The sequence below is a fragment of the Triticum dicoccoides genome, chromosome 7B (genome assembly GCF_002162155.2).
Source record: "Triticum dicoccoides isolate Atlit2015 ecotype Zavitan chromosome 7B, WEW_v2.0, whole genome shotgun sequence".
NCBI lineage: Eukaryota > Viridiplantae > Streptophyta > Magnoliopsida > Poales > Poaceae > Triticum > Triticum dicoccoides.
In genome coordinates, this window is record NC_041393.1 from 609051251 (window position 1) to 609065028 (window position 13778).

Consider the following 13778-nt stretch of genomic DNA (forward strand, 5'->3'; position numbering starts at 1 on the left):
TTCCTCGCGCCTTGCCTCCACCCCAGCTCTCTGCCCCGCCACGAACCGGGCAGGGCCCCGCCTCGCCCCCTCCCCGAGCACGCCTGGCCACGGCTCCGGCCAGCGGCCCGCGTCCCTGCCAGGCCGACCCTGGTGCTAGCTCCGGTCGGCGGCGGCCTCTGCTTCTCCGGCCGACCACGACCAGCCCCGTCCCTCCCATCCCCTCCATCGCCGTGACGCTCCTCTGCCCGGTGAGCTATGCTTTTTTTTTCATTTTTCCTACTGTGACATTCATAGTTTCATATTAATTTGCTGCAAATAACTACTATGTATGGACATGTGTAACTTATCTTCACAAAAACAAGTGATGTAATTGTTAGCATTGTTCTCTTCTAGGTTTTATGTCCATAAGCCTAATATTTGTACCAATATGATATATAATGGATTATGACAATATATGCATGTGAGATTAATGGATGGTGTATTCGGCCCCTAAGTCTATTCGCATATGCATGCAAAACAAATTTTTGAGTTGATGTTTGTGTCATGTTCTTTGAGTTGTTGACGTCTAGAGATGGCATGGATAGGAGGTGAAGTTGTGTCTAAATCCTTGCTACGTGACATTTACTTTCTAAAATAGTTGTGTGAGATGTGCTCCAAAATTGACATATGATGAGTGGTTATTTAATAATGATGATCTTGCTAAAAAAATTGAAGGACAAAATTTTACATTTGACGAAATATGATTTTTTTTCATAGTTTAAACTGTCAATGCTTAACCTATTTTTTTGCACTTGGTCGAATTAACAGGATTTGTGGTGTTCCATCTTCGTGGAGTGACCGTCGACGTTGGAGGTGTTTGTCCACGATCGTCCCTCCTTTGATCGACTACATCCTCTACATCGAAGGGTGAGCAACAATTCCATGACCTCGTCCACTTTTTTTCCATGTCACTAGATTGAATTTTCACATCAAGTCGCGTAACCTAGGTCTCCCATCCGAAAGGGTTGCATCGATAAATATGCATTCAATTGCATATTTATCACCGCAGCTCTTTCGGATTGTCCATCGCTTTCCACGGACAGCCCGAGGATGTGTAGATTGGGTACGTTGTTCATGCTCTACCCCGTTCCGAGACAGGATTTCGGCGGCGCCTCCCTGTTGTTCTCCGGATGCACATTCTCTCGGCATTTTGCCGAGACGTGTATTTGGAGAACAGCGGGAAGGTGCTGCCGAAATTTTGTCTCGGAATGGGGTAGAGCATGGACCGTACTCAATCTACACATTCTCGGGTGGGATTAGGACCCATCTTTACCTATTAGAGATGTAGGTGGATTAAATGTCGTTTCTCGTCAACCTTGTAAAAAATAAAATATTGATGTGGGTAATTTAAATGAATCCTTAATTTTGTTGTGTGGCTTCCAATAAAGCAGAGATGGCAGATAATCAGTGGATGTATAGTGGGTTTTTCCGTCGGAATCAAGTAACAACAGAGTGGATCGAGAAAATTGATGTGTTTTTGAAAGAGATATTCCGTAGTCCAATGAGGATGGTGCCAGAATGCCCGTGTGCCAAATGTAAGAGATGTATCCGCAGAGATAAGAGTGAGATGACTAAGCACCTTCGCACGAATGGATTTATGCCCAACTTTAATATGCCGATAAACTTTGCCCAGCGGGACCGTGGTAGAGAGGATGTGATACGAAAACGCGTCGCTGGTTATGAGGACGATGGGGTTAGATACATGCTAGATGATGTCTTTGCTGCACAGCCAATACCTCCGTCACATTTAGCGAATGAACCGGAGGAGCCGGAGGAAACCGCAAAGGCCTTCCTGGAAATCTTGGCCTCGTCAAAGAAACCTCTCTATGAGGGTGCCAAGCTGTCTGTGCTGGATGCCATCTTGCAACTGATGGCAGTCAAGGCTGAGTACGGCTGTAGCCGAGGTTGCTTCGAAGCATTTCTGGGAGTATGGGCTAACAGCCACCCCGAGGGCCATGAACTGCCGAAAACCATGTATGGTACGAAGAAAATCATGAAGGCGCTCTCCATGGACTATGAGAAAATACATGTTTGTCCAAAGAATTGCCTTTTGTTTAGGCATGAGTATGCGGATGACAACTACTGTAGGAAGTGCTGTTCCCCTCGGTATATTGAGGTGGTCGATAAGCATGGTCAGAAGCGGCAGCTAAAAATCCCTATGAAGGTTCTTCAGTATCTTGATTTTATAAAAAGACTGCAGCGCCTTTTCATCACCGAGGAGTCTGCCAAAATGATGAAGTGGCACAAGGAAGGGAAAAGGTACAATCCAAAAAAAATTGTACATACATCAGAAGGTGAAGCATGGAAGTCATTCGATATAAAGTACCCGGAGGAAGCAGCCGAGGCTGGGAATGTCAGAATTGCTATAACAGGTGATGGGTTTAATCCATATGGTATGTCGTCTAATCCATATAGCTGCTGGCCCGTATTTGTTATTCCGCTCAATCTCCCTCCCGGCGCCATAATGCAACACAAGACCATGTTCCTGTCGCTTATAATTCCGGGGCCTAAATATCCAGGGAAGAATTTGAGTGTGTTTATACAGCCGTTTGTGGATGATTTGCACCATTCTTGGTACTTCCCGAGGTTGACATACGACCAGCATGTGCGGAAAAATTTCTTGAGGAAAGTTTGGCTACAGTATTGCATGCATGACTTTCCCGGCTATGCCCTGTTCTGCGGATGGTGTACAAGTGGAAAGATGCCTTGCCCAGTGTGCATGCAGGCCTTGATTTTCATTTGGCTGAAGAAGGGTGGCAAGTATGTTGCCTTTGACCAACATCGACAGTTCCTCCCTCCAGACCATCCTGATAGGGAAGACAAGAAGAACTTCACAAAAGGCAAAGTTGTCCATGAAGTAAACAAGATTCCAACGTTTTCTGGTGCGGATGTGCTTGCTCAGCTCAAAGCTCTTAAGCCTGCCGGTGAAGGCAAAGGCAAAGGCAAAGGCAAAGGCAAAGGTAAAGGGAAAAAATGTTTTGAAGGATATGGTGAGACGCACAACTGGACTCACATTACCCCCTTCACACAGCTTCCCTATTTTAAGGACCTCAAACTTCCATTTCTTCCGAACGCTTTGTGCTAAAGAAGTATGTCCTGAGAAGATAAAAGAAATGCATAAGAAGGCGCCGGAGTTGATATGCAAGCTAGAGAAGATCTTCCCGCCAGGCTTCTTTACTCCGATGACACATCTCATTTTGCACCTTGCGAATGAGGTATTGTTGGGGGGGCCTGTGCAGTATCGTTGGCAGTACGGCCCTGAGAGACAGAACAAGCATCCGAGACAGAAATGTGGAAACAAAGCTAAAATTGAAGCTTCCATAGCTGTGGCAGGTATCCTAGAGGAGGTGGCAGACCTCAGGACAGACTACTATCCGGACCATGTTCCCACGTTGCACAATAAGGTGTCTCGATACAATACAGAAGAACCCAAGTATAAACCCAAGTTGCCTCTATTCATCAGGCAAGGTGGCAGGGCTGGATGCTCGACATCTTATGTCATGCCACGAGATGAGTGGGAGGATGTCATGTTCTATATCTTGCACAACATCAAGGAAGTTGAGGATGAGTGGATGAGGTAATACCTTTGCACCATTCTTTTAGTCAATTCATTATGTTCACTTTGCCTAGTTCTTATACCGCTTTTCTTATTGTAGTCGATTCGTTGAGGAAGAGTGGACGGGAATGCTGCCTCCTACTGAAGCGGAGGCACTTGCTCTTCTCCGAAAGGGTGCTGATGGAAGGAAAAATTTTGTTGCGTGGTTCATGGAGAAAGTAATATTTCACACTTCCCTATTACCCATTTCACACTTCCAATTAAACTCATGCACCCTATAATTTCAATTAAACTTGTAGGGAAATGATCCGAACGAATCAATGGATGAAGAATTGAGATGGGTTTCCATGGGTTTTGACCCTACCGTCATGACATGCCAAAAGTATGATGTGAATGGGTATCGCTTCCATACAGAGGAGCACCAGAACAGTCGGCCTGATCCCAAAACCATAAATACCGGAGTCTTCACCGAAGGAGATAATGAAGTAGATTACTACGGAAGGGTAGGAAAAATATACGAGCTTACATTCAAACGTGGCCGTAAACACCTAAGTCTCACTGTGTTCAAATGACGATGGTTCGACCCCAAAAAGGGTCTGAGACATACGCCTTCTGTTGGTTTAGTTGAAGTTAAACCATCAACCGTCTATGCTGGAGCTGATCTCTTTATCGCCGCTACCCAGGCCACACAAGTATATTATCTGCCTTACCCATGCCAGAAAGAGTACCTAAAGGGTTGGGAAGTTGTGTTCAAGGTGTCGCCACATGGTAAGCTACCGGACCCAAACGATGATGATTACTACAACATAAACCCCATAACATACGTGGGAGTGTTCTTTCAAGAGGAACATGATGACGTGGTCCGAAACAAGGAGGATGATGACTTGGGTTATGTTGACCTGGACCCAAACGACGAAGGCGCACAGATTGATGGTGAGGCAGTTGTGAATCAAAGAGACATAATTATGCTTGAAAAGTTAAATGAAGACGCCGACGCTGACGATGAGGAAGAGCCTCCACCTCCGTCAGACAACGAAGAAGATATGCGGGATAGTGATGATGAGACCGGTCGACAAATAGATTACAATAGTGATGATTCATATGGGTTCTAGAAAATGTATGTTCTTTTAATAATGTGCTCTTCCGTTATTAATGTCTTTCCTGTATGCTTGTTTTTTTATATCCTTACTAATTGTTTATTCTCTTCTCAATGCAGGTTTGCTAATCATGGGCAAGTCTAGCGGTGCCAGTTTCCTCAGTAAACTCAAAGGAGGACTTACTCGGAGTGGACGAGCCCACAAGGTTCCCTCCCGACTACGCGAGGATGGCACCTCACAGGGAGGTGGAGGGGTCGGGGGAGGAGACCCTAGAGGAGGAGGGGGTGGGGGGAGAGCCCCTAGAGGACGAGGAGGTGGGGAGAGAGGCAACCGGGCCAAAAAACTCCGGGCCGTGTCCGAAATAGGAGGGTCTTCTTCGATGCCCTCCTATGCTGATGCAGCTTCTGAGTCTGAGGAGGAGGAGTATGTTCCTGATGTCGAGGAGGAGGAGGCCGAGGAGGAGGAGGCCGAGGAGGAGGGTGAGGAGGAGGGCGAGGAGGGTGGAGGGGAGGTTGACCCCGAGTTGTGGGGTGACTTGCCACTGGGTGCTCCGCAGGGGTGGCTGCGTGGTAATGCCGGAGTACCTACACCACCTTCTATCGAGGCGCACAAGTGGCTCATTGAACCTGCGGGGACAGAGTAAGTGCATCTCCATCATATTTTCAACACATGACAACATTTTTTTTATTGTACACATGGCAACCCTTTGATTCTTTTGCAGTAACTGGATCCTTCGCGGAAAGGGCCGTAAACCGAACGGCCTTCTCACTGTCCTGTTGAAGCAGTTTTGCCCTGGCCTATTCTGCCCGCGGCCAGACAGGGACCCGCAGCTGCGTGTTTTGGCCACAAGCTGGGCCCACTACGAGGCTTGCAGCAACGCGGAGTACGGGACGGCCGCTAAGGCCGTGATCACCAAATTTTGGGTAAGTTCCCTTTTGAATCACTTGTCTTCAGTTTCGTTCATAGTTTATCATTGAATCACTCAACTCATGCCTTGTTTGCTTCTGGTTTATGCATGATTGCAACAACTCTATAGAGTTCTTGACGAGCACAAGGCCAGAGCCGACGTGGTCTTACTTGCGTCTGCAAAGAAGAAAGCTCGTCAGTTGCAGTACGAGGTGCGTTGGGTTGCCGTCTCACAGTACTACCACATCTACCTGCAACAAAAGATGACCAAAACTCAAGCACAGAGGCAAAAAATTACCATGAGCAGGGAGCAGTTCATGATGGTAACTATTATTGACTTTTCATTGTTTCAAGGAGTCAACTATATGTTTCGTGCTCACATGTCATGCTTCCAAAATTTGCATAGGTTGTTCCTCGTTGGTGCTATGGAAGGCATGACGGATGGGCGTGTTTGGTGGATAGGTAGGTCAGTGACGATCCAGAGTTTGCTGCCAAGAGCATCAAGGCTCGGGCTAACCGTGGAAAAGATGGGACACACGGCCAAGGAAACAGGAACCACTGGGGCTTCAAGGCCATGAAGGTATATCTATATGAAAGATGCATTTTGGTTCTTCTTTACCGTCATGTTCTTATGTATGGCTAACTTCTGTTTGACGTTGCAGGAGGACAAGTTGCAGAGGCCGCTCTCAGACATGGAGTCGTGGAAGCTGGCCCGCGAGCGGAGTGATCGCAAGGAGGGCGAGAGCCAGTACTACGGCAAAACCGAGCAACACCTGGAGTCTTACACTCAGAACTATCAGAAGTTGCATCCAGATGTTCCCGTTCCTGAGGTCGCCCAGTCTTAGATCGACGACACGGCGGTGGTGGCCATCCAGGGTAAGTCCCATGGCCGGTATCCATGTTTCGATGGCTTGATCACTCCGTCGATCTCGTACACACGGCTTCGAGCTACCAACCCGAGCCCGTTAGAGAGTACGGGGCGTTCGCAGCCTCCCTTAGTCCGCCAACATGCTGTAAGTACTTCCCCTTATCTTCTTTGTTTCTATCTTTCTTAGTTTATTTTCATCACTGCCCACTTAGAAACAACCTCAATTTTGTAGGCATATCAGGCCTTTCTCGAGCATAGGCATATTGAGGTGAGGGAGTACTTGCAACGAGTGAAGGCAAACAATGATTACAGCCGTCAAGTGATGGAGGTTAGTTTTGCCCTCTTAAACCAAGCTCAAATTTGCACTTTCATTCCTTCTGACTTTGTTGATCATGGCTTGTTTCTAAGTGGACTTGTTTAACTAACATCCAGGCTATGTTGGCGTCTTGGACTAACCGCACGGAGCCACCACAAGTTGGACCCCCACCACCACCTGCGGGAGCCGCCCCACACATTCCCATGTTTGAGGAATGGCTGGCACTAGGCGGTGATACTCCGGTTAGTAAATTTGCCTAACTAATGACAAACTAGTTCTCGTTCATTCAACACTATCATGTCATATTTACCGTTAGAATCTTCTTTCAAACATGTAGGGGACCGGTGGCTGACTCCTGCTCCGTCGACCCCAGTCACTCTGATCTGGCAGAGTGATGGTGGTCGCGGTGGCGGTTTTGGCGGAGGTGGACTTGGCGGTGGCGGTTTTGGCGGAGGTGGACTTGGTGGTGGTGGTGGTTTTGGCGGAAGTGGACTTGGCGGAGGTGGTGGTTTTGGCGGAGGTGGACTCGGTGGTGGTGGTGGTTTTGGCGGAGGTGGACTCGGTGGTGCTTGATGTTGATGATGATTCCGTGTATGCGGCCGTTGTGCCATGTCTTTCATGTTTCAACTTTCATGATGTTTCATGTCTTGCACTACTCTTATGTTCGTGAACTTTCGCCGGTGATGATCTTTAGATGATGAACTTGACTGTTTAAATGATGATGATGAACTGTCATATTTCATATTATTCTGTTTTGAAATGCTGTCAAATGAATTAGAAAAGAGAAAACAGGGAAAAAAACTATGCGCACGGCAAAGCCGTCGGCATATATACGCTCAGGAGCCACCAGGAGGCGACACATGGCAGGGCTATGCCTATTTATGCCGACGGCTTTGCCGTAGGCATAGCCCTGCCGCCAGGTCGAACTAGGGGGCGACACGTGGCAAAGATATGCCGACGGCTTTGCCATCGGCATATCTTTGCCACGTGTCGCCCCCTGAGTCGCCAGCAGTTTTGACGGCGCCGTCCGTTGCCGTCAGACGGAAAACTACGCCGACGGCTAAACTATGCCGACGGCTGCCCCAGGGCCGTCGGCATACCCTCCTATGCCGACGGCTATATTATGCCGACGGTCTGATAGGAGTACGCTGACGTGATCTACACTGACGGGGCTATGCCGACGGCAGCCGTAGGCATAGATCTATGCCGACGGCATAGGACCTATGCCGACGGCCCTTGGCCGTAGGCATAGCCCACGAGTCCGGTAGTGACACTCACTATCGTCGCTCGCTCGCCGTTGTCAGAACTGCTTGGAGTTGGAGGACGCACTCCCTGTCAGGTAGATTTGTCTCGCCGTGTATTTTCTGACGTCCAACTCACGTGATTCAAAACTACAGAGTACCACCGTGTTCCATGATTTCTGTAGACAATTCAAAAGGTGATACAACGTAGTTGTGCATTTCTCACCTTAACTTGTTTTTAGGTTGACCAAGCAGTGTCCTATTTACCGTCTTGATGATGTGGATTAACGCTGCAAGTGGGACTGTTCCTGGGAATCCCACCTTGATCCACCTAGTCCCAACACGGCTTGATGGAAAAGAAGTGGATGTCCCATCAAAACTAGCGCATAATAGGTGGGAATAAGTGGGATCCCACTTAACAGATGCATCATATGCATAACTGAGAAAAATTGCAATTTCCGGTTTCTTTCTTTCCAGCGAAAAATTGCAATTTGCAGCATTTGGGAAAGTGAATTGCACGTCTCCCTCCTTTGAGCGTTCATCAAACAAATTCCAACCCGGCCAGTACCAAACCCTCTCCTCTCGGTCTGCCTCGAATCATCCATGGACATGGATCTTCGCCGCCATCACCACGCTGGAGAATTCGGTCGGTAATTAACCTCATGCTCCTCCTCTTATCTTCTCCGCCTCATCCATGTATCAGCTAGCAAGCAACCGAGTCATAGCAATCGCAAACTTGAATGAATGAATGAATCAACCAATCGATCGATCATTCGCAGTGGCGGACGTGGTGCTGTGGCGGCGAGGCCGGGCGAACCTGAGCGCGCTGCTGCTGGCGGCCGCCGTCGCCTCCTGGATCCTCTTCAACCGCGCCTCCGGATACACGGCCGTCTCGCTGGCCGCCGACGTGCTGCTCCTCCTGCTGGCGGTGCTCTGCGCGTGGTCCAGGGCCGCGCGCCTCCTCGGCCGCCCCGCCCATCCCCGACCTGCAGCCGGCGGCCGACGAGCTCGCCGCGATGGTCCGCTCCGGCCTTGCCGGCCTCACCTCCGCCTCCCGCCGCGTCACGCAGGGCCAGCCCGGCTCCGGGCGCACTTCGCCTGCCTCGCCGCCGCCGCCCTGCTCGGCCGCCTCGCGCGCGACCTCCCCACCCTTTTCATAGCAGGAACTGGAATCTGTGCGCTCGGGCGGGTTGCTCTATCCTCTCGTAACAAGTGGGGTTAGGGTGGGTTCCAATGGGCTAATAGGGTTAGCCCACTTAATATTCTGCCGGTCCAGTGGAAATCCACTAATGCAATTTAAGTGGGATGGGATTCTTAGTCCCACTTATTCCCACCCCCACCTGCAGCGTGATGTGGATGTTATCAAAATATCAAGGAAGGAAAGCTTCTGTAGATAGCATCATCCGCCAGATTAGCTGGTTATACAGTCTCAACTGGTGGCCGAATTACTGAGAGACTAGATATACTTGCTGATGTGGGAACACACAAATATCAGTTAAATCATAAAAGCAATGTGAGTGTAATGGGCATACCTTTTTTGTTGCGGGTGGTAATGGGCAATTGGGCATACTTCTCTGAGGTGGTGCCGTAGAAGTGAGAGACTATCTCTTGATCTGAGGCTACACTAGACGCATGGTGAGATAGTAGCTAAGCCAGTAAGTGAAATGTACCACTGGAGGGAGTATTGCTTCACTTTTGTTGCTTCGATAGTCGGATTAGTAATTCTAAATGTGCATGGCAAGATCCAAAATATGCAAAAATAATAATAATAAGCTCCCGCCTTCTCGGACAAGCATCACATTTCTACTTATGAGTCTGATAGTTTCAAAATAATAAGCTACCGCAGCTTAGTTTTCATACAGACCATGCCAAGGTACTATATTGGAGTTATATTGTTGCTCTGATTTTTTTCCTATATCAAATAACTGCTTGTGTTTGTTTAACTGATAATAAAAAAAGTCATGACTTATTATTTTAAAATTTTAATTTTTTAAAATCACAACTGCAAGTAGTTCGATGAACACTTCCATTATCTTTTTGAAAGAAAAACAAGTGATTGATTATTCCAGAACATAGTATATTTATGTTCTTGCAGTGGTTGGTTGTGCATGAATGGTGATTGCAACTAAATTGAAAGTTTGGAACATACCAGTGTCTCTTTGTTTTGCGGCCTCATTGCTCAGGCAAGTGCCGCACAAAAAAAAAATCCAATTATGTTGTTCCTCAGATGTCATATTTATTGACTAGGTCTTTTTTCCTGTTCTAACCGAGTCTGTGGGTCATTTCTTCCGATTAAGCATTTTCGTTTGATAAACCTACTTGATATGTTTCACTAATTTCTGTTGCGGTAGAATTCTCTAGTTAGTTACATATTCTTCATTTAGGCAAAATTATGTAACGCAGGAATTGGAAGCTACTTATATTAGAAGTCCAAAGATTTAATTTTAACTTGCCAGTAATCATATCAGAATTCATTGTTGTATGATTCATAATCTTAAAGACACGTACGTTATTTTACTCCATCGGTTCTCGTAGGATGACCCTTTAGTTATTGTTTATGTACTTTCTTTTGTCCGTAGCAATGCACGGGCAATTTACTAGTATATAAACTATATTTGATTGTGGAGTTACCTTTATAGAACTCTAATAGAATGGATTTAATCTAACCCTTGCATGTATTTTGATAGTGTCTTCCATTCATCATTAATCATTTACTTATGTCTTAGTTGTCCTACAGCACCTTGTCGGGAATTGAATAATGCCATTTTGGATTCTTGGTTGAGATGCTTGCCATATTTCTTCTATTTCCAGGACGACACTTTAGTTTTACTAATCCATAGATCTCATGCTGCCATGTCAATAGGTACCTCATCATCATTGATGATATATGGGATATGAGTTCCTGGGATATAACCAAATGTGCTTTTATTGATAGTAAGTGTGGAAGCAGAGTAATCACAACTACTCGTATCTTTGAAGTGGCGAAAGAGGCAAGTGACATTTACAAGCAAGAACCTCTTTCTCCTGGTAGATCGAAGGAATTGTTCTGTATGAGATTATCTATTGGCAAAAGCAAAAGCCCTTATCATGAATCAGTTAAGATATCTGAGAAGATATTGCAGAAATGTGGTGGCATACCGCTAGCTATCGTTACAATAGCTAGCTTGTTGGCTAGTAAACCAGTAATGGATTGGCCTGGGGTCTATGACTCTATTGGTTTTGGGGATGAAGATAACAAAGAAGTGAATACCACAAGAAAGATACTGCTATATAGCTACTATGATCTTCCATATTATCCGTGGCTTTGCCTATTGGACTTGGACCTAGGCATATACCCTGAAGATTATGAGATAAAAAAGGACACTTTAATTTGGAAGTGGGTAGCCGAAGGATATGTCCATGGGGAACCAGGAAAAGGATTATTTGAGGTTGGAGAGAGATACTTCAACTTGCTCATAGATAGAAGCATGATCCAGGCAGTGGAGAAGCCATATAAGAGCATCATATATGCTTGTCGTGTGCATGATTTGGTTCTTGATATGATTCATTTCCTATCAGAAGACGAAGGTTTTGTTACTGCATCAAACAGTGACAGGACATCTCCACGTATCACTGCTCGTAGGTTAGCCATAAATAATGAAGTCGTAAAGCGGCGGGATGGATCTGTGGCTGACCCGAGCATGCAGCAAGTGAGGTCATATAGTGCCACCATGTGTCAATTTCGTATGGTGCCATTGCTTTCAAACTTTAAAGCTCTACATGTGTTGGCTTTAGAAGAGTGCAAGTTCATCGCAAGCGTGCAATTCTCCGTAGTGCCGAAAAATTCTCCTTATCATCTTAAGCATCTTGGGAGGCTGATTCACCTGAGGTACCTTGGGATCTCGGAGCATCTTGGGAAGATAGAGGTCCCTGAAGAAATAGGGAATCTAAGGTTTTTGCAGGTACTGGACTTGGGCAGAAGTGGCATAGAGAAACTGCCTCAGAGTGTTGGTCGGCTAACACAACTGAAGTGCCTACGCTTTGGCGGTTCTTGCATGGGGGTGTTGGACTGGACGAATCTAACATCTCTGGAAGAGCTACAGTGGCACCATGTCTCTCCAGACTTTCTGAAAGGGCTGGGCACGCTGAAGGAGCTGAGACAGTTGAACGTACTCCTTCAAAAGCAAGATAATGTGTTGTTCAAAGATTTGATGGGACGTGTTGCCAATCTACAAAAACTTCAAGTCATAGAACTCGATTGTTTGATTACACAGCTTAAGCCGTGGTCTGATTACGCTGGCTCTGTGGCCCTTGGGCACCTCCGTCATCTGAAACTGTATGGCCCGCTTCCTGGGCTGCCAGTGTGGATTAACTCCTCATGCCTCCCAAACCTCTGCCACTTGCGTATGAAACTGACAACTATGGAACCGCAGGATATGGAGATCCTCGGGAGGTTCTCAGAGCTCATTACTCTACGCATTCGTTGCAAGGATGGCGTTGTTTTTCCTGACACCATGGAGGAGGGTGCATTCCCCAAGTTGAGATACTTGGAACTGAGTAATTCTAAACAACCCAGATTTGTATGGGGAGCAATGTCCAGCCTTGAGTATTTTCAGTTCATCAGCCTGGTAGGGACCCAAGGCTTGGACTTTCATAGCCTGGTGAACCTGACTCGTCTTCAGGAAGTTGATGCTGAAATCAGAGGCAACACTGCAATGGGTATCGATGTGCGGCAGGCACGTGCGTCGTTGAAGCATGCAGTTGAGATCCATCCCAACCATCCCGCACTCAAGGTACGTGCTACTAACATTGCAAATGTTGTGTCTCTCTCATGTACTTGTAAAAGGAGACGAGTTTCTTTCTCATTTCACCTTTATTTCATTTGCAGATTCGTGCCAACCATCTCGCACTCAATGTATGTGTGACGTGTAACATTACAAAAGTGGTTTCTTTTCTCATGTACTTATAAGAAGAGATTTTCTGTAGACATATATTACTAATGGCTTTCTATATCTGTTTCAGGAGGCGAGCTAGTTGTGCTCGATCTTCAATATTCAGGTATGAATCCCATGCGAATTTGAAATTTTCAGAAAAAATGTCTGTGTACGTCATGTACACTTAGGTACGTGCACTGATCCGTTGTTCACTTATCTATATAATCATTCTTACATTATGTGACTACATTTTATAGGTCAACCAGGGCTGCGTCAGTGAGTCCTGCTTTTCCTATGAGGAAATGCCATCAGCAAGCTACAGGAGTAAAATCGTGAGGTGGCTTGGAATCCAACAATACGATTTTGCTGTAATCAGCCTCCGTGCCTTTGACCCACTTTGACCCACTTATGGTTTAATTTGTTCACCACGCCTTTTCTGGTAGCTACTCGGTTATATTTTTTGGAGTGGCAATGTTTTGTCATCAACCAATGGACCAAACAGGCTCTTAGTATCTCCTTGCATGTGTAAAGTACATTGTTCTATTTGTTTCTCCAGAATTTTGATGAGATTTGGTTGTTTGGAAATTGAATATGAGAATCCAGAGTAGAAAACTAGAAATATATATGATTTATTATATTTTATTAGTGCTAGGTGGTCTATGGATCTAGATGTAATTTTTATTATTTCTAGTGCTCGTTGTACTACCATGATTGAAGATGAATAGATTGAAAGTTTTCCTCGCAAAAAAAAAGTATGTTGTTGTAAAATCTTTGTAGAATATGAGTAGTGTTCCTTATGCATGTTGAGATAAATAAAGTTCGTTGATGAAGTAGCATAAGTAGCATTTCCCTTGCATGTT

At 46.2% G+C, this 13778-nt stretch overlaps 1 pseudogene; it reads left to right on the forward strand.

Annotated features, from left to right (window-relative positions):
* The window catches only part of LOC119339202, a 19182-nt pseudogene extending 6164 nt beyond the window's left edge, over nt 1–13018 (forward strand).
* The last annotated feature ends 760 nt before the right edge of the window (nt 13019–13778 follow it).